Below are 27492 nucleotides of genomic sequence, written 5' to 3'. Positions count from 1 at the left end.
GAGGATTATTTCAAGGTATAATGCAGTAAAATATGCATTCAATATAACAACTATGATATAAAGTAATATAAAGGGAGCCGGTCGGCCGAGCGGACAGCACGCTTGACTTGTGATCCTGTGGTCCCAGGTTCGATCCTGGGTGCCGGCGAGAAACAGTGGGCAGAGTTTCTTTCACCCTATGCCCCTGTTACCTAGCAGTAAAATAGGTACCTGGGTGTTAGTCAGCTGTCACAGGCTACTTCCTGGGGGTGGAGGCCTGGTCGAGGACTGGGCCGCGGGGACACTAAAGCCCCAAAATCATCTCAAGATAACCTCAAGATAAAGTGATAGCTATGATTACAATGGTGAAGTTGTATGGCTTAGGTACATATTTCCTTTCTCTTAAATGCATCCTACATACATCTTTTCTCTTAAAACAAAGTCAAGTGCCCTTGCTGATGTTGTTATTGTTATAGATTAAGCTACTTGGAACAAGTTCCAAGTAGCATGGGCTATGGTGAGCCTGTAACTTACCTGGCACAGGAGCGGGGCAAGTAGCACGGGCTATGGTGAGCCTGTAGTGGACTTATCTGGCACAGGAGCGATGCTGTGTGTCCAGCCCTTGCTGAGATACCAACTCTAATTTACAAAAAAGCTTCCAGATTTCTAGCTCCTGCCATTGCATTGCTCTTCAACAAATCACTTGAACTCCAAACTTTTCCGGATATTCTAAAAAAAGCGAGAGTAACCCTAGTCCATAAATGTGGTGATCTCACTGATGTCAACAATTTCAGACCTATATAAATTCTGCCAACCTTGTCAAAAATATTTGAAAAGCTAATCTACAAGCAGCTTTACTTTTATCTAGCCAAACACAATATATTTAGCTCTTTCCAATATGGCTTCAGACCCCCAAAAAAGCACTAACAATACACTGATTAGTATGATTAATTTCACACATGCACAAATCCACAAGGGCCGTGATGAGGATTCGAACCTACATCCGAGAGCATCCCAGACGCTGCCTTAATCGACTGACCTACAACATGGTATAAGAATTGCAACTAGAAATTCTACTGAATTTACTTGGATCCTGCAGCCTCTCCGAGACATAAACCAGGATTTTACACAATTTCCCCATGCACTCGAGGTATGTCAATAGGCCGTTTTACCTCTTCCCCTTTACTTCATTACACACAGAAATCACAATAGCGTGATGAATCAAATGAACAAATCCACAGGGGCCGTGACGAGGATTCGAACCTACGTCTGAGAGCATCCCAGATGCTGCCTTAATCGACTGAGCTACGACATGGTATAAGAATTGCAACCAGAAATTCTACTGAATTTACTTGGATCCTGCAGCCTCTCCGAGACACAAACCAGGATTTTACACAATTCCCCCATGCACTCGAGCAATGTCAATAGGCCGTTCTACCTCTTCGCCCTTACTTCATTACAGGTTCGAATCCTCGTCATGGCCCTTGTGGATTTGTTCATTTGATGCATCATGCTATTGTGATTTCTGTGTGTAGTGTTCATACATGCAGCTTCCCTGTTGGGTTATTTGTTCCCTGTTCCCTGTAATGAGTTCCCTGTTGGGTTATTTGTTGACCTATGTAAGGTTGACATTCTTTCTAAGATCAGATATTATGTACCTTGCCCTGCCTTGGTGATGCTCTATTACTCTTATCTATCCTTATCTCAATTATGGTATTTGTGCTTAGGGTTCTACTACCCAAAATCATCTACGTCCTCTAATTTCTCAACACAAAGCTGCTATTAGAACAATATCAAACTCTGGCCCCAGTCAGCACTCGGTACCCTTACTTAAATCTTTGAATATGTTAGATATTAAGTCACTGCACATCCTCTCATGTGTACTCTGTATATTTAAAACTCTGAAATGTAATGCCAATCCTGACCTTAAATGCTTCCTAGAAGGTCATAACAGAACCCATGGGCACCACACCAGAAACAAATACCTATTTGATATTCCAAGAGTGCACCTTAACCAGACTAAAAATTATCTACAAATCAAGGGACCCAGAACGTGGAATGACCTTCCCAATCATGTTAAAGACTGTACCTCTCTCAACCAGTTTAAGAGTAAAACGTACTAATAAACCTACCTAATAAACTCCATGTAACCTACCTTACCTCCCCTAATTGTCAACCATATCTTGCTATTTTCAAACAATACTGTTTGTTGACCAGACCACACACTAGAAGTTGAAGGGACGACGACGTTTCGGTCCGTCCTGGACCATTCTCAAGTCATATATATATATATATATATATATATATATATATATATATATATATATATATATATATATATATATATATATATATATATATATATATATATATATACACACATACTTCAGCCACGTTATTGTGACTCATCGCCTGCAATACTGTTTGTTGACCAAGTTGTATAATTGTTGATTTCTGCCACATTCCCTCCCCCCCCCCCTTTTTCCTGCACAATTTATACTGTACTTTATTCTCAATTAGTATCAAGCTTTAGTCTAAGTGTTTTTTTTCCCCCACACCTTGCCCGAAATACTGTGTGTATTAGTGGCTTTAGGTATTGTATGTACTAGCTCTTTCTATAAATCCAACATTATGTTTTTAACTCATCTTCTATGTATGTACTTTTACCTGAATAAACATTTTATATATATATATATATATATATATATATATATATATATATATATATATATATATATATATATATATATATATATATATATATATATATGCGAACAAGCCTGAATGGTCCCCAGGACTATATGCGACTGAAAACTCACACCCCAGAAGTGACTCGAACCCATACTCCCAGGAGCAACGCAACTGGTAACTACAGGATGCCTTAATCCGCTTGACCATCATGACCGGACATAAGGAAGTGATAGCTGAAGCTATTTGAACCACTTCCCCGCCGGCACTCGGATGGTAATCTTGGGCATAGCATTTTATCAAATCACCTCATTCTTTGGGGCACACGTGAGGAACACAAATGCGAACAAGCCTGAATGGTCCCCAGGACTATATGCGACTGAATATTAAGGCATCCTGTAGTTACCAGTTGCGTTGCTCCTGGGAGTATAGGCTCGAGTCACTTCTGGGGTGTGAGTTTTCAGTCGTCATATATATATATATATATATATATATATATATATATATATATATATATATATATATATATATATATATATATATATATATATATATATATCTTTTCCACAGCTCATAAAACGGAGGAAAGGGTCCTGAAAGATATTGTTAATAGAAACGTTATCCCTACAGACAAAAATCAGAAGATACAACTGACGATTTACTATAAAACCAAGAAAACGACCAGCCTACTCATGAGAAACTCTCCAGACACAAAGCAGAACGCTTTAAAAGAGACCAACGTCGTCTATGCCTTCAAATGCCCTCTTGGGGACAGTAAGCCTCAAAGAATTCAGTATATAGGCAAGACAACAACATCTCTTTCCAGGCGATTAACGATGCATAAGCAACAGGGCTCCATTAAGGAACATTTAATCTCTTCCCACAACCAGACCATCACCAGAGAAGTCTTAACAAAAAACACGGAAATCATCGATAGATACAGCGATAGCAGTCGGCTTGACATCTGCGAGGCACTGCACATCAAGAAGTCAACACCAGGAATCAATAGCCAATTAATGCACAACTATATTCTACCCACTTCAAGACTCCACTCCAATATAGAAGCATCAAGAAATATGGGCCAATAGGCCCTCTGCAATTACTTCCATTCTTACCTTCAATACCCATTGTTTCGTGCTCTGGCTTGTGTTGAAAGTTTGTTTTCACCTCATCCAAAACTGTTGTAACATATCACCTCACCCAAATGCAGGTATAAAAAATCAAAGATGTTTAAGCTCTATTCAATTATAGTTGTGTGTGTGTGTGTAAACTAAAGTCTTTGAAAATGGAATAAGTTTTACGAAACGCTCTCAAGTGTCGCGTCAGACTAGAAATAAAAATGAATTTTGGAGAATTGATTTTTCATTTACCATCAACAGTGAAAAGAAACATAAGAAAGATCGAGAAAATTCGTGTTAGAATTATTAATCTTACTATTTCGGTCATATTTAATAATATATGTCTACAGGAAAGACTGCTACCAAAATATACTAATATATATATATATATATATATATATATATATATATATATATATATATATATATATATATATATATATATATATATATATATATATATATATATATATATATATATTCCACAGGGTCTGCTTCCACAGGGTGGAAGCAGACCAATACGGACTGCATGGGTTGCATTGCGGAAGCACAAAGGGCTGGCATGCAAGACACAACGAGGTCAATGACATCATCAAGAGAAGCCTCGTCTCAGCTAGGTGCCCAGCGGAGAGAGAACCTCGCATCCTAGGGGTCCAAAACCCAGATTTCCCCGCACTTCGCCCTGATGGCATCACCAGATACTCATGGAAGGAGGGTAGGCAGTTGGCTTGGGACTACACATGTGTATCCACCCTGGCTGACACCTATGTACACTTCGGAGCTGATCAAGCAGGTGGGGCGGCCAACCACAGGGAAACAGCAAAATCACTCAAGTACAGGCGATTGGAAGGTCAATACCTCTTTGTTCCCATAGCGTCTGAGACGCATGGCCCCTGGGGCAAGAGTGCCTTGGGATTTCTCAAGGAATTGGGTTCCAAGCTCATTGACGTCACCAGAGACCCAAGGGCTTCCAGTTTTTTGTTTTAGTGCCTCAGTGTGGCGATCCAGAGGGGAAATGCTTGCTGCGTCCTTAGTTCCTGTCTGGAAGCGGAGGAGCTTCAAGAGATCCATAACCTTTAGGCATTTGTCTTGTATGTTTTGTAACCTTTAAATACACAATAAAGCAAAAAAAAAAAAAAAAGGAAGGGGGTGGTAGGAAAAAAGCACACAGAAACTGTATTGGAGGGGACCTACATTCTCTCCAATGCGTTATGTGTGGTTTCCTCCGAGGCTATGGGTCCCCCTTCTTCCAGCAAGAGGTGGTACTCCCTTCCCTTTTGATAATATATATATATATATATATATATATATATATATATATATATATATATATATATATATATATATATATATATATATATGTCGTACCTAGTAGCCAGAACGCACTTCTCAGCCTACTATGCAAGACCCGATTTGCCTAGTAAGCCAAGTTTTCCTGAATTAATATATTTTCTCTAATTTTTTTCTTATGAAATGATAAAGCTACCCATTTCATTATGTATGAGGTCAATTTTTTTTGTATTTGAGTTAAAATTAACGTAGATATATGACCGAACCTAACCAACCCTACCTAACCTAACCTAACCTATCTTTATAGGTTAGGTTAGATTAGGTAGCCAAAAAAGTTAGGTTAGGTTAGGTAGGTTAGGTTGATGAAAAACAATTAATTCATGAAAACTTGGCTTATTAGGCAAATCGGGCCTTGCATAGTAGGCTGAGAAGTGCGTTCTGGCTACTAGGTACGACATATATATATATATATATATATATATATATATATATATATATATATATATATATATATATATATATATATATATATATATATATATATATATATATAAAGCACTAGTCAGGAAACTATGAAGATGAAATTAGGTACTTTTTGGTTTTATTTTTGAATAAGGCAAAAGTTGGACAGCTTTTCAATTCATTAGGGAGTGAGTTTGATAGACCAGGTTCCTTTATTTGCATAGAGTGTTTACACAGATTAAGTTTGACTGGGGATATCAAAGAGATATTTATTTTGGTGTGGTGATTATGGGTTCAATTACATCTGTCCAGGAAGAGTTTCAGAACAGGGTTTTATAAATGTAGATGGCACAAGAGAATGTGTGGAGTGAGTTTATGTTTAGCATGTTTAGGGATTTAAACAGGGGGCTGAGTGATGTCTGAAAGCAGTGTGTGTTATTGTTTTGATAGCAGATTTTTGCTGGGTGATAATGGGCTTGAGGTAGTTTGCAGTGGTTGAACCCCATGCACAGATACCATATGTAAGATAGGGATAGATTAGCATGTAGTACATATAGTGAGAGGAGAGCAGAGTTTGGAACATAATATCTGATTTTAGAGAGTATACCAATTTATTTGAGATTTTTTTGTTTGTGCTGTATGTGGGTGCTGAAGTTGAGTCTCTTGTCTAAGTATAGGTCAAGGAACTTTCCATAATTTTTATTGCTGATGTTAACATTGCCTATCTGAAGCTGAATTGTATTTGTTGATTTGCTTCCAAATAAGATGTACTGTAGGTCTTTTCTATGTTTGGTGTGAGTTTGCTGGTTGACATCCAATAGTGGACTTTTTTAATTCGTTATTTACAATATTATTTAATGTGTGTGGTATTGGGTCTGAGTAGATGAGGGTAGTATTGTCAGTAACTCATACTCTAAGGGAAAACACTTTGAATGCAGGCAGAGTTGAAGATAGTGGAGTTGAAGATCTGGAGGGAGGGGAGCAACGGAATTCTTGGATAGAAAAAATAAAGAAGCAACCTCATCATAAGGAACCTTGCAAACGTAGAGGATAAGAAGGACCAGGAAATCGTTGAGGAAGTTATAGTGAAACTGGTAGGTAACGAGGAAGATCTTAGTCCAATGTAGAGAGGTTAGGTAAGCCCAAAGCGAGTATTTGTATGCTTAACCATTGTAAACTTTGAACACAAAAGGAAGATACTAACCAGTACACATAACCTAAAAGATCTTAAAGGGTATAGCCATGTCTATATCTCCCCAGTCCACACAGTTGAACAGTGAAAAGAAAACAGAGTACTAAGAGGAAAGTTAAAGGAGTTAAGGAACTTGGATGCATGCAAAGATTCAAAGCTAGTGATCAGGAGAGGACGGGTAATCAAGATAGTAGATAGAGGAGAGGACGTTGTCTGCCACCCAGCCAGGCAGAGCTAACCCTATATATCACAGAAGACAAACAAGCACAAAACTGCAGTGATAACAAACAGAATAATAATGTACAGAATCTAGGAGCTATCTCTCAGCCCAACAGGAACAATGAAAGAAATTTAAAGTGTTTCTACACTAATGCCAGAAGTCTGGTGAATAAAATTGATACATAGTGTGCACATGCTGAAGCCAAGACTCCAGACATCATTGGTATGAGTGGAACGTGGGGACAAGAGGATATTATTGAGGGAGAAGTTCTCCTTCGAGGGGTATCATCCACCATTCAGAAAGGACTGAACAACAAAAGTAGGTGGTGTACTGCTTTATGTGAAAGAGGACCTGAATGCAAAACCAATGAGGAACTGAACACCATGGGTTCCTCAGAGTCTGTATGGTGCAATATACTAGCTCAAGATGGTAACATACTGACAGTAGGAGTATGCTACAGGGCTGACACAGCAACAGCAGAGGAAATTATTGATCTGCATAATGTGATCAATGCTGCATCACAACCCCAAACTCTTATAATGGGCAATTTTAACCAAGAGACAATTGATTGGATAAATCTAACATTGTAAGCAGGAGATAAATTTCTAGACTTGGTGCAGGACTCATTTTTCATAAAACATGTGATAGAACCCACTTGAAGTAACAGCATTTTGGACCTTGTGCTAACATCAGAAGAGGGCATGATCGAACAAATTCAAGTATTTGAGCAATCAAATTCAAGAGGATATGTAATTGAAGCTCACCCCTAATGTGTGAGCACAGTACTCTAAGTTGGAATACAATTACAGAAACTCTCGTAAAGGTCCAGGATGATAACCTTCTAGATTACCATTGAGGAAACTATCAGGGAATGAGAGAGGAATTGCAAAACACTTCATTGAGGTAGCTAATAGGTGACCATGGCATGGAAACATCATGGGAAAATTTCAAAACGGTCATTACTGAACTCGTACAAAGATATGTGCCTAAAAGGAGAAAGAAAAGATGGGAAACAAGATGGATGACACAAGTACAGTAGTAAAAAGAGCGTTAATAACTAAATGGAACCTCTGGAGATGGTATAAATCAACATTAAATCAGCATAATTAACAATAAATTGTTTGTTAAAAATAGATCCTGCCTTACTAACCTGCTCACATTTCTGGAAACGGTAACCAGTTATTCAGACATAGGGATTCTGTAGATGTGGCTTACATGGAATTTGCTAAAGCTTTTGACAAGGTACCACATGAGAGACTAGGAAGGAAATTACAGGCACTTGTAATAAATGGGAGAATACTGGAATGGATAATACAATGGTTAAAACATAGAAAACAAAGGGTCGTGCTAAATGGGAATGAATCTGACTAGGGAAATGTTCTAAGTAGGATGCCACAGGTGTCCATTTTGGGGCCAACCCTTTTTGTCATACATCAATGACATAGATGAGAATATTACAAACCACATCATCAAATTTGCAGATGACACTAAGATCTATGGTAAAGTGGGAAGTGAAAGTGATATTGAGACCTTACAAAGAGATCTACATGAACTCCACAAATAGTCAGATGACTGGCAAATGCATTTTAAACTAAAGTAGTGTTTTGACATTTACATCAGCAGCAGATGGGCAATTTCATAGGTTGATTTTCCTATGGGTGAACAAAATGTTTTCTGTCCTATATTGTGGCTTGTTGAGCTTGAAGTTATTGACCCTTGTGTGAGTTACAATGGACTTTGGAAATGGTTTGGATTAATATCTTCCAATTTATTCCATATTTTAATGGTCTCAATGAGATCAGCCATGTCATGTCTGGTTTGAAGTCTTATTAGCTCTGAGCTGATTGAACTCTCCTGGTATGAGAGTTGACTTTTTTCTGGGATAAAATTTCTTGTTCTTCATTGATTTTTTCCAAAAGAAGATATGTAATTGAAGTCAAAACTTAGCTTGATTATTCCTAATGTTTGATTGGATTATTTTTTTTACCACAGCTTCTACTTGCTAAACAACTTTCTATGACTGGGGGATCATAATTTCTAGGTTGTTTCCTTTAATGATCTGTTGTACAGTCATGTTGTTAATATAATAATTATGATGTGCATTACTTATAGATTATTGTGTCAGTTGCAGATTTGATGATGTGGTTGGTATTATTTTCATCTATGTCACTGATGTTTATATGAAAAAAGGTTGGCTTCAAGTTGGAACTTTATGGCAACATCATTCACAGTGTTTTTCCAGTCAAATTCATTTCCATTTAGGAAGACCATTGCTTTCTTTGTTCTAACCAATGCTTTGCCCAGTGTAGCATTTTGATATTTATTATATACTGTGATACCTTGGTTTTTTAATTTAATATGTTCCCAGAGATGGGTCGTAAGCCGAAAATTTCCAACTCAAAACATTTCCCATAAGAATTAATGTAAATTGAATTAATCCGTTCTAAACTCCCCAAAATATTAACTTCAAAATACATTTCATACATAATACACACAAATATTTGCTACTAAAGTACTGTACAGTATGTACATGTTATAGCTTGCCTTTATTGATGACTTGTTGGTGTATGGAAGATAGTGAGGAGGGGGAGGAAGGAGGAGATTTGTCTATGTTTCAATAGAGACTTGTTTTTCTCTGTGTTTTAACATTTGTCTGTAGTGAGGTATCACAGTGTCATTTAAAAAGTTAAGGCAACGGCCTACTGCAGCTTGATTTTGGTGAGTCGTTTCAACAAAACTTTGCACTTCTTCCCACAGTCTACTCCACTTCTTAAGTGTTGAGGAAGGGACATTCTGTACTGCCTCTTCCTCCCCTGAAGGAATTTCCACAGTTGTCTCTTGTTGCTGCTCCTTGTGAAGGGCTAGGATTCCTTGGTCAGTTCTTCGCTGTGTTCATCCACCAACTCCTCCACATCAGCACCATCCAACTCCAAGGCCAATTGCTGACCCAGAGAAACAATTTCTTCTACAAGAGGCACTTCAGGTTCATACTGAATCCCCTCAAAGTCTCGTTCTGCAACACATTCAGGTCACAATTTTCTCCAGCCAGACATCATGGTTCTTAGAGTAACTTCTTGCCGGGCTTTGTCTATGAGTTTTAAAGCACTACAAATGTTAAAATGGTTTTTCCAGAATTCTCTGAGGGTGAGGTTTGTGGCAACAGTCACTTTGACACATTTCTCAAAAAGTGCCATTTCATAAAGTTTCTTAAAATTGGAAATGATTTTCTGGTCCATAGGCTAAATAAGGAGTGGTGTTGGGAGGAAGGAACTTTACTGTAACAAAACTAAATTCCCCCAACAATGAATCCTCCAAGCCTGTAGGATGAGCAGGAGCATTGTCGAGGAGAAGCACGGCCTTGAGTGGCAAACTGTTCTCCTGCAGATATTTTTTTGATGGAAGGGCAAACCACTTCATTCACCCACTCGGTAAAAAATTGCCTTGTTTGTCTTGCCTTACTATTAGCCCTCCGCATCACACACATTTGGCTTTTCTGCACATTATATTTTTTGATAACCCTTGGATTTTTGGAATAATACTTAAGCAAGGGTTTAATTTTCAAATTGCCACTCTCATTACCACACAGCACAAGAGTTAGCCTATCTTTCATAGACTTGTGTCCGGGCAATGACTTCTCCACCTGGGTAATGTATGTCCTCTTCGGCAGTCTTTTCCAGAATAGCCCTGTCTCATCACAATTAAACACTTGTTGTGGTAGGTATCCCTCACTCTCTACAAAATCTTTAAATTTGCCAACAAATCGTTCAGCCTCTGGTTTGAGCTGGCAGCCTCCCCATGCCTCACAACACTATGAATGCCACTTCTTCATTTTAAATTTCTTAGACCATCCCCTGCTCGCCTTAAACTCTTTCGTATTTGCACCACTCGTTCCAGGGGGTTTTCTTTATAAGATCTTTATATCATAGTTTTGCTTTTTCATAAATGATGCCCTTGAAATGCTATCACCTGCTAACTGCTTGTTGTTTATCGAAATTAATAATAACTTTTCAACATCTTCAAGTGTTTGTGTTCTTTGTTTCGTGATTGGTGATACGCCTTTTGCCACTTTAGCACTCATAATGTCCTTTTTCTTAGCAAGTACGGTGGATATTGTTGACATAGATTTGTTGTACTGCTTACCTAGCTCAACAACCCGCATGCCATCTTCATGTTTACGAATGATTTTTTCCTCTATGGTCATCCTCACATGTCTCTTAGGTTAAAACTTTCCACTGACTTTCTTGGGACCCATGGCATGATGTATTATAATTACTTTTATATTCAAAAGCCAAAAAAGCACAAAACAATTAAATTCTTTACAATGAATTCAAGCACATTCGTCACTAAGCAGGAGGCACTGGTAAACTGAGTGTGGTTACCCGTGCCACCAGGATCCATGCGCTCGGTTGACCCATATGTGTATCAACAACATTGCAAGGAGAAGTTCCAAGAGAACTAACAAGCGAGAAAGGATATTCAATCAATTCAATTTCAACAATAAGAGGATCGACTGGGAAAACATAAATATAGACCTTGCAAACATTCAATGGGAGACGGTCTTAAGCGACAAAACTCCAACACAGGGGATAGCTCAACTGACAGCTGAAGCATACAAGATCAGCTTGAAGCATGTGCCTGTAAGGAGGGTCAGAAAAAGGCCCACTCTAGAAAGAGAACGCAGACGACTGTACAGGAGAAGGAAAAAAATAACGGAAATGCTAAAGGAAACATGACTATCACAAGAAAGGAAAATAAACCTAAACAGGGAGATCAAAGAAATAAAGCAAACGTTGAAGCGATCATGCGAGTCTGAGGAAATGGAATTGGAACAGAAAGCTATACAAGAGATAAAGAAAAATCCAAAATATTTGTTCACATGCACAAAATCAAAATCAAAAACCTCCACCAGTATTGGACCTTTAATTACAACCGAAGGTACATACACAGAGGACAACAAAGAAATTAGTGAAATTCCAAGAAGCCAGTATGAGGCTATGTTTAGCACACCAATAAACAACATGAAAGTTGAAGATCCAGATAGCTTCTTTATGAATGACATCCAAGCTGCAGATAATATAACGGATATTAATACGACCTCAGAAGACTTTGAAAGAGAAATTGACAACATGTCCATGCACTCAGCCCCTGGTCTTGACTCGTGGAATTCAATATTCATAAAGAAATGTAAAGTACCAGTAGTGCGAGCGCTCATTGTAATATGGAGAAAGAGCCTGGATACAGGAGAGATACCAGCAGCACTTAAATCTGCAGATACTGTATAGCTCCTCTACACATAGGGGGGTAGTAAAGCATTGGCAAAAAATTATAGACCAGTTGCACAGATGTTATGTGTAACCATACATAATAAAAGTTGTTGAAAGAGTGATTAGGAATCAAATTTCTAGTTTTATGGAAAATAATAACCTACACAACCCAGAACAACATGGATTTAGAGTGGGAAAATCCTGTCTGTCACGGTTACTCAACCACTATGACAATATCACAGAAAGTTTATAAGAAAAGCAAAACGCAGATATTGTATACACAGACTTTGCAAAGGCATTTGACAAATGTGACCATGGAGTGATAGCACACAAAATGAGGTCAGTGGGAATTGGTAAAGTAGGACAGTGGATACTCAATTTCCTGTCGAACAGAACAAAGAGAGTAACAGTCAATCAAATAAAGTCGAGTCCAAGTGCAGTTAAAAGCTCTGTATCTCAGGGTACAGTCCTTGCACCACTACTTTTCCTTATTCTCATATTAGATATAGACAAAAATACAAGTCACAGCTTCGTGTCATCCTTTGCAGATGACACAAAAATCAAAATGAAAATTACTTCTGCTGAACACATCGAAAAACTACAAGCAGATATTAATAAATTTTCGACTGGGCAGCAGGAAATAACATGATGTTTAACAGTGATAAATTCCAGGTACTCAGGTATGGTAAAAATGAGAGCCTTAAACATGATACAGGGTTTAAAACACAATCAAATCTGCCCATAGTAGGAATGCAGCATGTCAAGGATTTGGAAATAATGATGTCCGACTACCTAACGTTTAGGGAGCATAACTAAGCAAATATTGCATCAGCCAGAAAAATAATAGGATGGATTATGAGAACCTTCAAATCCAGGGATCCCATCACAATGGTTGTACTATTCAAATCACTTGTGCTGTCCCATCTTGAGTACTGCTTGGTACTCAATTTTCCCCTTCAGAGCAGGAGAGATTGCTAAAATAGAGGGAATACAGAAAACATATATGGCACGCATAGACATGATAAAGCACCTAAATTATTGGGATCGTCTCAAAGCTCTCCAAATATACTCACTAGAAAGGAGACGAGAGAGATATCAAATAATATACACCTGGAAAATACTAAGAGGGCCAGGTACCAAATCTTCACTGTAAAATAACATCATACTGGAGTGAACGCTATGGAAGAAAATGCAGAATAGAATCAGTGCAGAGCAGGGGTGTCATAAGTATCATCAGAGAACACTTTAAACATCAGAGGTCCATGGTTGTTCAACATCCTCCCAGCGAGTATAAGAAGTATTGCTGGAACAACCGTGGACATCTTCAAGAGAAAACTAGATTGTTTCCTAAAAGAAATGCTGGACCAACCGGGCTGTGGTGGATATGTGGACCTGCGGGCCACTCCAAGCAACAGCTTAGTGGACCAAGCTCTCACAAGTCAAGCTTGGCCTCAGGCCGAGCTTGGGGAGTAGAAGAACTCTCAGAACCCCATCAAGCAGGTATCAAGCAGGAGGCAAAGGTCGTAACTTGATTCAAATTTTCCGACGAAATTGTGTTTGTGACCCGAAAAATTCGTAAAGAGGTATGTTTGCTACCCGAGGCTCCACTGTACTAGTGCTGTACTTGTAATTAAAGATTAAAGGCACAAAAAGCTTTTCTTGGCATCAATGCCAGGAAATTACCTACTGTCCAGAGACTGAAGGCTTTAAACCAAATATTATCAAGAAAGTACAATGTATGTTTTTTTATTGAGGTACAGAAATTGTACATTATCACAAATCACTAACAGGCATAGTGCTTTTAGGAAGTCCTAAAGCCAGCCAGCTATTCAGCAGCCATACTCACATTCCTCAAATACCTCAGCCATTTTTGTTCATGGTTAATATGGTTTTAACTCAAATAATATATTAAAAGAAAACTGAAATATGAATAAATGATGTTGATGAATAAATGATAAAAACTGAATAATGAGATCACAAGCATCTTAATCACCCTCTGTGGTCAAGTTGTTAATAACACACTAGTTCTTATAGTAGCTATCGTACCTTGTCAAAGTACGAGAGGCATAAATATATATATGTGTATGTAATTACCTAAGTGTAATTACCTAAGTGTAGTTACAGGATGAGAGCTACGCTCGTGGTGTCCCGTCTTCCCAGCACTCTTTGTCATATAACGCTTTGAAACTACTGACGGTCTTGGCCTCCACCACCTTCTCACTTAACTTGTTCCAACCGTCTACCACTCTATTTGCGAAGGTGAATTTTCTTATATTTCTTCGGCATCTGTGTTTAGCTAGTTTAAATCTATGACCTCTTGTTCTTGAAATTCCAGGTCTCAGGAAGTCTTCCCTGTCGATTTTATCAATTCCTGTAACTATTTTGTATGTAGTGATCATATCACCTCTTTTTCTTCTGTCTTCTAGTTTTGGCATATTTAATGCTTCTAACCTCTCCTCGTAGCTCCTCGTAGCCCTTCAGTTCTGGGAGCCACTTAGTAGCATGTCTTTGCACCTTTTCCAGTTTGTTGATGTGCTTCTTAAGATATGGGCACCACACAACAGCTGCATATTCTAGCTTTGGCCTAACAAAAGTCATGAACAATTTCTTTAGTATATCGCCATCCATGTATTTAAATGCAATTCTGAAGTTAGAAAGCATAGCATAGGCTCCTTGCACAATATTCTTTATGTGGTCCTCAGGTGATAGTTTTCTATCTAGAACCACTCCTAGATCTCTTTCTTTATCAGAATTCTTTAAAGATTTCTCACATAATATATAGGTTGTGTGGGGTCTATGTTCTCCTATTCCACATTCCATAACATGACATTTATTAACATTAAATTCCATTTGCCAAGTGGTGCTCCATATACTTATTTTGTCCAGGTCTTCTTGAAGGGCATGACAGTCATCTAAATTTCTTATCCTTCCTATTATCTTAGCATCATCAGCAAACATGTTCATATAATTCTGTATACCAACTGGTAGATCATTTATGTACACAATAAACATCACTGGTGCAAGAACTGAACCCTGTGGTACTCCACTTGTGACATTTCTCCATTCTGATACATTGCCTCTGATTACTGCCCTCATTTTTCTATCAGTCAGAAAATTTTTCATCCATGATAGAAGCTTACCTGTCACCCCTCCAATATTTTCCAGTTTCCAGAACAACCTCTTATGTGGAACTCTGTCGAAAGCCTTTTTTAGGTCCAGATAGATGCAGTCAACCCAACCATCTCTTTCCTGTAATATCTCTGTGGCTCGATCATAGAAACTGAGTAAATTCGATACACAGGATCTTCCAGATCGAAAACCATACTGTCTGTCTGATATTATATCATTTCTCTCTAGGTGTTCTACCCATTTAGTTTTGATTAGTTTTTCCAATACTTTCACTATTACACTTGTCAATGATACAGGTCTATAATTGAGGGGGTCTTCCCTGCTGCCACTTTTGTAGATTGGAACTATGTTAGCCTGTTTCCACCCGTCTGCTACGATTCCTGTACACAGGGATGCCTGAAAGATCAGGTGAAGTGGAATGCTGAGCTCAGATGCACATTCTCTCAGAACCCATGGTGAAACGCCATCTGGGCCAGCTGCTTTGTTCTTACCGAGCTCCTTGAGCATTTTTTCCACTTCGTCTCTAGACACCTCTATGTGTTCTATGTTGTTCTCTGGAATTCTTATTGTATCTGGTTCCCTAAAGATTTCATTTTGTACAAACACACTTTGGAACTTTTCGTTTAGTGTTTCACACATTTCCTTTTCATCTTCCGTGAATCTATTTCCCATTTTCAACCTCTGAATATTATCCTTTACCTGCAATTTGTTGTTTATGAATTTATAGAATAGACCTGGTTCTGTTTTACATTTGTCCGCAATCCCTTTTTCAAAATTTCTTTCAGCCTCTCTCCTCACTGCCGTGTAGTTGTTTCTCGCATCTTTGTATCGCTGGTATGTTTGGGGGTTCGGCCTCTTCCTGTATTGATTCCATTTTTGTGTCTTTCGGTCTCTAGCCCTCTCGCAATTTCTATTGAACCAATCCTGTTTCCTAGTTCTGCATCTCTGTTTTGGTATAAATTTTTTTGTGCCTTTATCATATATTTCACAAAACTTGCCATACATCTCATTCACTTCCTTGCCTAGCATGTGTATATACATACATGTATGTACTGTATATACTGTATATATATATATATATATATATATATATATATATATATATATATATATATATATATATATATATATATATATATATATATATATATATATATATATGTCGTACCTAGTAGCCAGAACGCACTTCTCAGCCTACTATGCAAGGCCCAATTTGTCTAATAAGCCAAGTTTTCATGAATTAATTGTTTTTCGACAACCTAACCTACCTAACCTAACCTAGCCTAACTTTTTCGGCTACCTAACCTAACCTAACCTTTAAAGATAGGTTAGGTTAGGTTAGGTTAGGTAGGGTTGGTTAGGTTCGGTCATATATCTACGTTAATTTTAACTCCAATAAAAAAAAATTGACCTCATACATAATGAAATGGGTAGCTTTATCATTTCATAAGAAAAAAAATTGAGAAAATATATTATTTCAGGAAAACTTGGCTTATTAGGCAAATCGGGCCTTGCATAGTAGGCTGAGAAGTGCGTTCTGGCTACTAGGTACGACATATATATATATATATATATATATATATATATATATATATATATATATATATATATATATATATATATATATATATATATATATATATATATATATATTAGTATATTTTGGTAGCAGTCTTTCCTGTAGACATATATTATTAAATATGACCGAAAAAGTAAGATTAATAATTCTAACACGAATTTTCTCGATATTTCTTATATTTCTTTTCACTGTTGATGGTAATTAAAAAATCAATTCTCCAAAATTAATTTTTATTTCTAGTCTGACACGACACTTGAACGTGTTTCGTAATAACTTATTACATTTTCAAAGACTAGTTTACACACACAACTATAACTTGCAAACAACTAAACAGAGTTTAAACAGCTTTGATTTTATACCTGCATTTGGGTGAGGTGATATGTTACAACAGTTTTGGATGAGATGAAAACAAACTTTCAACACAAGACAGAACACGAAACAATGGGTATAATATTTTGTAAGTTGAAGGGAAGAATGGAAGTAACTGCAAAGGGCCTATTGGCCCATATTTCTTGATGCTTCTATATTGGTACGTAGTCTTGAAGTGGGTAGAATATAGTTGTGCATTAATTGGCTGTTGATTGCTGGTGTCGACTTCTTAATGTGTAGTGCCTCGCAGATATCAAGCCGCCTGCTATTGCTGTATCTATCGATGATTTCCGTGTTTTTTGTTAAGACTTCTCTGGTGATGGTCTGGTTGTGGGAAGAGATTAAATGTTCCTTAATGGAGCCCTGTTGCTTATGCATCGTTAATCGCCTGGAAAGAGATGTTGTTGTCTTGCCTATATACTGAATTCTTTGAGGCTTACTGTCCCCAAGTGGGCATTTGAAGGCATAGACGACATTGGTCTCTTTTAAAGCATTCTGCTTTGTGTCTGGAGAGTTTCTCATGAGTAGGTTGGCCGTTTTCTTGGTTTTATAGTAAATCGTCAATTGTATCTTCTGATTTTTGACTGTAGGGATAACGTTTCTATTAACAATATCTTTCAGAACCCTTTCCTTCGTTTTATGAGCTGTGGAAAAGAAGTTCCTGTAAAATAGTCTAATAGGGGGTACAGGTGTTGTGTTAGTTGTCTCTTCAGAGGTTGAATGGCATTTCGCCTTCCTTCTTATGATGTCTTCAACGAAATCATTGGAGAAGCCGTTGTTGACTAGGACCTGCCTTACCCTACAGAGTTGTTCATCGACTTGCTTCCATCGTGAGCTGTGGCTGAGAGCACGGTCGACATAAGCGTTAACGACACTCCTCTTGTACTTGTCTGGGCAGTCACTGTTGGCATTGAGGCACATTCCTATGTTTGTTTCCTTAGTGTAGACTGCAGTGTGGAAACCTCTGCTCCTTTCCATGACTGTTACATCTAGAAAGGGCAGCTTCCCATCCTTCTCCATCTCGTAAGTGAAACACGACACAGAATTCCGCTCAAATGCCTCCTTCAGCTCCTGTAGATGTTTGACATCAGGTACCTGTGTAAAAATGTCATCAACATACCTGCAGTATAAGACTTTAGTTTACACACACACAACTATAACTTGCAAACAACTAAACAGAGTTTAAACAGCTTTGATTTTATACCTGCATTTGGGTATAAAGAGGCACCTGCTTGTACTAAAGAGGCACCCTTCTTAAGCCCGGATGGGCACAGGTATTAGCAAGTAGATGGGGTCGCCATGGGTTCTCCCCTAGGTGTCCTGTTTGCAAACTTCTACATGGGTACCATTGAACAAAAGGTCTTAGTCGACGTGAACTTGAAACCGGCCATATACTGCAGGTATGTTAACGACATTTTTACACAGGTACCTGATGTAAGACATCTGCAGGAGCTGAAGGAGGCATTTGAGCGGAATTCTGTGTTGCGTTTCACTTACGAGATGGAGAAGGATGGGAAGCTGCCCTTTCTAGAAGTAACAGTCATGGAAAGGAGCAGAGGTTTCCACACTGCAGTCTACACTAAGGAAACAAACATAGGAATGTGCCTCAATGCCAACAGTAACTGCCCAGACAGGTACAAGAGGAGTGTCGTTAACGCTTATGTCGACCGTGCTCTCAGCCACAGCTCACGATGGAAGCAAGTTGATGAAGAACTCTGTAGGGTAAGGCAGGTCCTAGTCAACAACAGCTTCTCCAATGGTTTCGTTGAAGACATCATAAGAAGGAAGGTGAAACGCCATGCAACCTCTGAAGAGACAACTAACACAACACCTGTACACCCTATTAGACTATTTTACAGGAACTTCTTTTCCATAGCTCATAAAATGGAGGAAAGGGTCCTGAAAGATATTGTTAATAGAAACGTTATCCCTACAGACAAAAATCAGAAGATATAATTGACGATTTACTATAAAACCAAGAAAACAGCCAATCTACTCATGAGAAACTCTCCAGACACAAAGCAGAATGCTTTAAAAGAGACCAATGTCATCTATGCCTTCAAATGCCTACTTGGGGACTGTAAGCCTCAAAGAATTCAGTATATAGGCAAGACAACAACATCTCTTTCCAGGCGATTAACGATGCATAAGCAACAGGGTTCCATTAAGGAACATTTAATCTCTTCCCACAATCAGACCATCACCAGAGAAGTCTTAACAAAAAACACGGAAATCATCGATAGATACAGCGATAGCAGGCGGCTTGATATCTGCGAGGCACTACACATCAAAAAGTCGACACCAGCAATCAACAGCCAATTAATGCACAACTATATTCTACCCACTTCAAGACTCCGTACCAATATAGAAGCATCAAGAAATATGGGCCAATAGGCCCTTTGCAGTTACTTCCATTCTTCCCTTTAACTTATAAAATATTATACCCATTGTTTCGTGTTCTGTCTTGTGTTGAAAGTTTGTTTTCACCTCATCCAAAACTGTTGTAACATATCACCTCACCCAAATGCAGGTATAAAATCAAAGCTGTTTAAACTCTGTTTAGTTGTTTGCAAGTTATAGTTGTGTGTGTATGTAAACTAAAGTCTTTGAAAATGTAATAAGTTATTACGAAACGCGTTCAAGTGACCTAGTGTCAAGTGTCAGACTAGAAATAAAAATGAATTTTGGAGAATTGATTTTTCAATTACTATCAACAGTGAAAAGATATATAAGAAATATCGAGAAAATTCGTGTTAGAATTATTAATCTTACTTTTTCGGTCATATTTAATAATATATATATATATATATATATATATATATATATATATATATATATATATATATATATATATATATATATATATATATATATATATATATATATATATATACTTTTTTTTTTTTTTTTTTTTTTGAGATATATACAAGAGTTGTTATATTCTTGTACAGCCACTAGTACATGTAGCATTTCAGGCAGGTCCCTGGAATACGACCCCCACGAAGAATCGTGTTTACAACCAAGTACCCATTTTACTGTTGAGTTAAACAGAGGCTACAGTTAAGGAGTTGTGCCCAGTAAATCCTCCCCGGACAGGATACGAACCCAGATATTTGGTATACTTCTGTAGCACAGCTCAAGACACTGTTGTAGAACCACCCAAAAGGAGCTCAAGACCAGCAAACAGTTGTGGTTGCCCTATGCCATATCAAATTGGCACAGCCAAGTTAACTGTGTTGATGGATTAGGGATGAGCAAGGAAGCTGCAGTGGCCAATCAGGGACCAGTGCACGACACTAGATGCCTTACTGACCTGGTCAGAACCATATAAAAGGTGGAAGACGCCCAGCAGAAAACAGGTACAATTCAAACACCCCAAGGAGACAACTTCTCTCTCTTCCATTTTGAATTAATTACTATTCTATTATGTATCATTATATATATTGCTGACTGTCACTGTGAATTAATACTCATCTGTAGGACTAAATAACAAAGGTTATTTAGGCCCCTTTATTTGTAGTCCAACATTTGCTAGAACAGCCATTACAGAATGTTACAGACAAATTGTTTCCTGCAATTTATAATACAGTACTGTACAAGCAAAGTAAACTATTGTTTATGAGCCCATAATGCACCATACTTATTTAATACAGGGGTACCTCGGTTTAAGAGTTCAATCCGTTCCTGGAGACAGCTTGTAACCCGAAAACTCGTAAACCGAAGCTAATTTCCCCATAAAAAATAATGGGAAATGAATTAATCCATTCCTGACTACCCAAATACTTCACTTCAAACTAAATTTTATACCTAATTCATCCAAATCTACACTACAAAAGTTTGTTCAAGTTATTACTTACCCTTGCTGATGACTACTGTTGGCGTATGGAGGATAGTGAGGAGGGGGGAGGAGGAGAGGTGTTACTGTTTGGAAGGGGAGTCCCCTTCCATTATAACATCAGGCAGTGATGATTTCTCTGGAGTGCACTCTCTGGCACGTTTTGCCTGCATACCATTAGGTCCTGGTTGTAGCTCACTGCTTAATTTTCTCACTTTTCTCACAAGGAAATGTTCCATTGAAGATTGTTTTTCCTTTCTTTGCAACACTTGTCTGTAGTGAAGCATCACATTGTCATTAAAAAGATCAAATCAATGGCCTACTACAGCTTTATCTCGGGTGATTCTTTTCAGCAAAACTTTTGCAGTCCTTCCCATACTACACACATTTTCTTAATTAATGAGGAAGGGACATTCTCTACTGCCACCTCCTCCTCCTGTGAAGATTTGTTGTACTGCCTAGCTAGTTCAACAACACGAATACCATTTTCATGCTTCTGAATGATCTCTTGTTTTTCCTCTATTGTCATCCTCACATGCGATTTCTTGCCTTGAACTTTACCACTGGCTTTCTTGGTACTTATGGCGAGATATATAATAACAACTTTTATGCTCAAATGGCCAAAAATCCGACAAAAAACTGTAAATCCTGGTGAAAAATTCAGGCGGGATAGTCACTGGGCGTGAGGCACAGGTAAACTGAGGCGCGATCGCTGTGCCACCAGGCGCTAGGTCGGCCCGTACACGAATCAACAAACTCGTAACGCAATGCAATTCTCGTATCCCAATGCAAATTTTCCGACCAAATCGGGCTCGTAACCCGAAAAACTCATAAACAGGGACACTCGTAACCCGGGGTTCCACTGTACAGGATAATTTGACACACTGTACTATTTGAATACAGGCTGATATGAAGTACTCAATTGTAAGCTAAAAGTTAAAGTTTCACACTTTATGCCAAACATGTAAGTTTGATTTAGACTGATGTACACCTGTTTAGTTCAGCCAAAATTGTAATGATTTGTATAAGTTTTTTTTTTTTTTTTCTTTTTTTTTGAGATATATACAAGAGTTGTTACATTCTTGTACAGCCACTAGTACGCGTAGCGTTTCGGGCAGGTCCCTGGAATACGATCCCCGCCGCGAAGAATCGTTTTTTCATCCAAGTACACATTTTACTGTTGCGTTAAACAGAGGCTACGGTTAAGGAATTGCGCCCAGTAAATCCTCCCCGGCCAGGATACGAACCCATGACATAGCGCTCGCGGAACGCCAGGCGAGTGTCTTACCACTACACCACGGAGACTGCCGTGGTTGTAGTTGTTAAGTTTTAAGTTGTTACAAATATAGTTTCTGATTCTTAACTTAACAACTGTAAGACTTTCTAAATCACTGATAAGTGTAGCTTCTAAATTTTAATCTTGAGAATACAGTATATAATTATGGATATTACATATTATGCTATTATTATGACTTTGCCTTGGGTAAATACTGTAATTTACTGTAAATTTGTGTAAACTAAGCCAACTATAAATGAACAAACTATTATAAATACAACATTTGAATTTGAATGTACTATCTGAATACAAGCCCATGAGGCATTGTATTACATTGAATACATACCTGGAGAGGGTTCTGGGAGTTCTTCTACTCCTCGAGTCCAGCCTGAGGCCAGGCTCGACTTGTGATAACTTGATCCAACAGGCTGTTACTTAGAGCGGCCTGCAGGATCACATCCATTACAGCCTGGTTGGTCCGGCATTTCTTGCAAGAACTTATCTAAGTGCCTCTTGAATATATCCACATTTGTTCCAGTAATATTTTTAATACTTGCTGGGAGGGTGTTTAACAGCTGTGGACTTCTGGTGTTCAGACAGTGCTCTCTGATTATGCCTATGACACCTCTACTCTTCACTGGTTCTATTCTGCATTTCCTTCCGTATCTTTTGTTCCAGTATGTTCCTGTCATCTAATGCACCCATTCACCTAGCAGCAAGTAGATACCCAGGTGTTAGTCAGCTTGTTTTGTGGGGTTGCTTCTGAGGGGGGGGGAGGGAATTGTCAGGGGAAAGTGCCAAGCCATTATAACTATATAGCACTTGGAAGGGGTCAGGATAAGGATTTGGGATAGACGGAGGGAAGGAATGGTGCCCAACCACTTGGACGGTCAGGGATTGAACGCCGACCTGCATGAAGCAAGACCGTCACTCTACCATCCAGCTCAAGTAGTTGGATGGGGGAGTATACAGACCCATATGAGGTATTGTACTATTTTAATACAAGCACATAAATGGATTTTATAGGGAGGGACAAAGAAACTAGGGAACTGAACTCAATAACAAGACTAAGAGGTTTAGAAGTTTGCTAAGTTCCTGAGCAAACTCACTGCTCACTGTTCTCACTAAGAACAGTGAACAGTTCCTCACTGCTAAGATAATAAATAAAGCATAGCACTAGGTAGTTTCCTGCCTAGTGCTTTATTCTCGCACTGTATCTAGTGCAACCCAATTCCCCAATATATGTACCTAAGCCATACAATCTTTACCTTTGTCATCATTATTATCACCTTATAACATGGTTGTTATATTGAATGCATATTTTACTGCATTATATATTGAAATGATCTTTGAATTGTGCTACAATGAACCAGTTGATAACCCTCAAATTTTACTCTAATGTACCTACTAATCTTTGTCATTATTGTGTATTGTCATTATTGTGCATTAATCTACTCTTTGTGTATTGTGCCAAATTTTCTTACAATGTACCAGTAAACATTTGTTCTCGATTTTGCTGGAAATTACCTACTTAAAATTACCTACTTAAAATTATCTTAGATTAAGGACCTGCCCAAAACGCTATGTGTGCTAGTGACTTTACAAGAATGAAAAATTTCAAGTCTCTGTACTTTCATAAACTCAATGTACCTTTTTGTATATAAATAAATAAATGTTAACCATAATACTGTTTTTGGGAACGATGCTACTTCTCCCACTCTGCCCATTAACACTGGTATTCCACAGGGTAGTATACTTGGTCAACTACTTTTTCTCACTTACATCAGTGATCTTCCAAATGCATCTTCCACTTAACACTTGAAGCCAATTATATTATACAACCTTCATTTTCTCCCAAGCTAACCACACTTATTCTACATGACACAGTAAATATTGAACTAAATGAAGTCCATTTGTGATTGACTACTGTACTAATAAACTGCCCCTTAATATCAACAAAACATTTGACATGTAACAAGTTCACCAATCAAATTAACCTAGGAATTAATATTATGCAAATTATGAGCAGAGTAGATGAATATTCCTTTGTGTTAACATAGACAGCAAGCTGAACATCCATTGCCATATACAAAATATAACTAAAAAGACCATTACTCGTACAACCCTCTACACTCTGGGGCTGGATGTTAAGAGCATATATTATGTTTGTTTTCCCATTACTTGTTCCTACTACTATTGCCATGCTTTAATTTTAAGGTCTAGGTTAAGTTTTTCATTACTAATTGTTACTGTCATTATCTTAACTTCAGGTGAGATCTTAACTTCACAAGCATGGCAAGCGGTTGCCCACCTCTTTCCCTGGGTTGACATGCACCTAATGAGTTGGAGACTGACCCATCATGAGCAGTCAGGCGACCATCAACTGCACCAATGGCATCAAGGAAGAGGTAGTGCTTCCCCAGTTTCTCACCAGAGGATGGATGATTTGACCGAGGCTACCAGAGGATGGATGATTTAACTGAGGCTAGAGGAGCAGAGTCCGCCAGACTGCACAAGTTTCGTTACCTGCACAACCCTCTACACTCTGGGGCTGGATGTTAAGAGCATACATTATAAGTTTGCAGATGAGGAGTCACAATAACGTGGCTGAAATATGTTCACCAAACCACACACTAGAAAGTGAAGGGACGACGATGTTTCAGTCCGTCCTGGACCATTCTCAAGCCGAAACGTCGTCGTCCCTTCACTTTCTAGTGTGGTTTTGTCAACATTATAAGTTTGTTTTTCATTGCTTGTTCCTACTACTATTGCCATGCTTTAATTTAAGGTCTAGGCTAATTTTTCAATTACTAATTGTTATTGTCATCATCTTAACCTCACCCTGCCTTAGTAATTGTATTACTGTATTTGCTAATTTATCCATATCTCACCTATGGTATCTGTGCATAGGGATCCACAACCCTTAATTATTCTTTCTCTGACCCCTAATTACACAACGTTAATAAAAAATTTAAATAACAACACCAGTTCCAGACAGCATTTCACCCTTGCTGAAATCTTTGAATATGTTAAATGATCTCTACATCAATTAAATTCTGAACTGCAATGTTAATCTTAACCTTAAGTGCTTCCTAGAGGGCTGTAACAACCCATGGGGCACCACATGAAAAACAAATATCTTTTGACATATGTATAAAACCACCAATATGTGTGCCTAAGCCATGCAACTTCACCATTCTAATCACTGCTATCAACTTACATTTCTGCTTCGTTTCTTTTTTCTGGTTTCGGGCAGAAATGTTGTTTCTGCCCGAAACGCTTTGTGTAATAGTGGCTTTAGGCATTGTATGTACTAGCTCTATCTATAAATTCATCAATATTTGTATCACACCTTGTATGTATGTACTTTACCTGAATAAACATTTGAATTTGAATTTTGAATTTGAATTTTAATATATCATGGTTGTTATGTTGAATGTAATTTTTACTACAATGTATCTATTAATAATCCTCAAATTATGCTATAATGTATCTGTTAATACTCCTCAAATTTTACTACAATGTACCTATTAATTATCTACAAATTTTCTTACAATGTACGTGTTAATATTCTTCAAATTTTGCTACAAATTACCTAGTTAAAATTATCTTTAGATTAAGGACCTACCCAAAATGCTATGCATGTTAAGTGGCTTTGCAAGAATGTAAAAACATCAATGCTATGTACTCAAATAAACCCAATGTACCTTCTTGTATATATATAAATAAATAAAATAAAATTGATATAGTGTTCCTAAAGTGAGACTAACCAAGCAGAAATTCATTTATTTGTTTATTTATTGGCAAGAAGGTACATTGGGTTTGTGAGAGTACAGTACATAACATTGGTGTTTTTACATTCTTGCTTATCAACTAACATGCAAAGTGTTTTGGGCAGGTCGTTAATATAATAGATCAGGTAAGATGAATAGAATCATTGCAGCAAAATTTGAGTTCAACATAATAACTACAATATAAATTGACAGAGATGATTACACTGGTGAAGATGCATGTCTTGAGTACTAATATTGGGGGAGTGCGTAGCACAAGATACAATGAGTTTGAAGCACAAGGATGGAAACTATGAAGATGAATTTAGGCATTTTTTGGTGTTACTTTCGAATAAGGCATAGGTTGGACAATTTTTTAATTCATTTGGGAGTAAGTTCCAAAGATTCGGTCCTTTTATTTGCATAGAGTGTTTGCACAGATTTAGTTTGACTCTGGGGATATCAAAGAGATATTTATTTCTGGTGTGGTGCATCTATTACATCTACCAAAGAAGCATTTCAGATCAGGATTAGCATTTAGGAACAAGGACATGAGGTTTTGTACATGTAAATAGCACAAGAGAATGTGTTGAGTTAGTATATGTTTAAAATGTTTAAGGACTTTAATGAATAATAATAATAATATGTAATAATAATAATGTTTATTTAGGGAAAAGTACATACAGTATATACAAAATGAGTTACAAGTAGAATGTTGGATTTCTAGATAGAGCTAGTACAGCATATAGTATGCCTATAGCCACTTTTCCACATCGGGCAAGATGTGGAAAAAAAATTGAAACCAAGACTTAAAACTAATTGAGATCAAAAGCATGAATTGAGCTAAAGTAGAGACAAAAATGACAATACATAATTACTAATAATAAAATAGAATCCAAATCAAGTGTCCCAAACTGAGGAATGACCTCATGAATCTAAATTAAAAGCTGAACATCTGCCAACCAGTTTAAAAGAGAGACTTGATATCGTGTAACTAATTTCACTTGCATTGATTATTCACTCAATGATTACTGTATGCAGTATTATTATTGTTTAAGTGCTTACCCCATTTAACTTTTCAATTTTACTGTTGCAATATGTTATGTTCTACTGGCTTTAATAAAATAAACCTTTTTATTGCCTTTCTGTTATTAATGATGTTAAAAACTACTTTTGTATTTTTGCTAGGACTACAGATTCTATAATGAACTTTTGTTTATTGAAGTATGTCTTATTGTTGTCTATTGAACTTTTTGTTTATTGAAGTATGGTTTAGTTCAGTCTGTTAATTAATTACAAAAATAAAAAAAAATAAACTAGT

General features: G+C 37.6%; 1 long non-coding RNA gene across 1 annotated transcript in view; it reads left to right on the top strand.

Annotated features, from left to right (window-relative positions):
- Positions 1–27492, top strand: part of LOC138359462 (uncharacterized) — a 30433-nt gene extending 2941 nt beyond the window's left edge. The window contains exon 2 of the long non-coding RNA XR_011225941.1: positions 24672–27492. This is a non-coding gene — a long non-coding RNA (uncharacterized lncRNA). The remainder of the gene's footprint in view (positions 1–24671) is intronic.

This window comes from Procambarus clarkii, chromosome 91 (assembly GCF_040958095.1).
Source record: "Procambarus clarkii isolate CNS0578487 chromosome 91, FALCON_Pclarkii_2.0, whole genome shotgun sequence".
Taxonomy (NCBI): domain Eukaryota; kingdom Metazoa; phylum Arthropoda; class Malacostraca; order Decapoda; family Cambaridae; genus Procambarus; species Procambarus clarkii.
The sequence above is the reverse complement of the archived record's forward strand: the minus strand, read 5'-3'. Positions and strand labels throughout refer to the sequence as shown.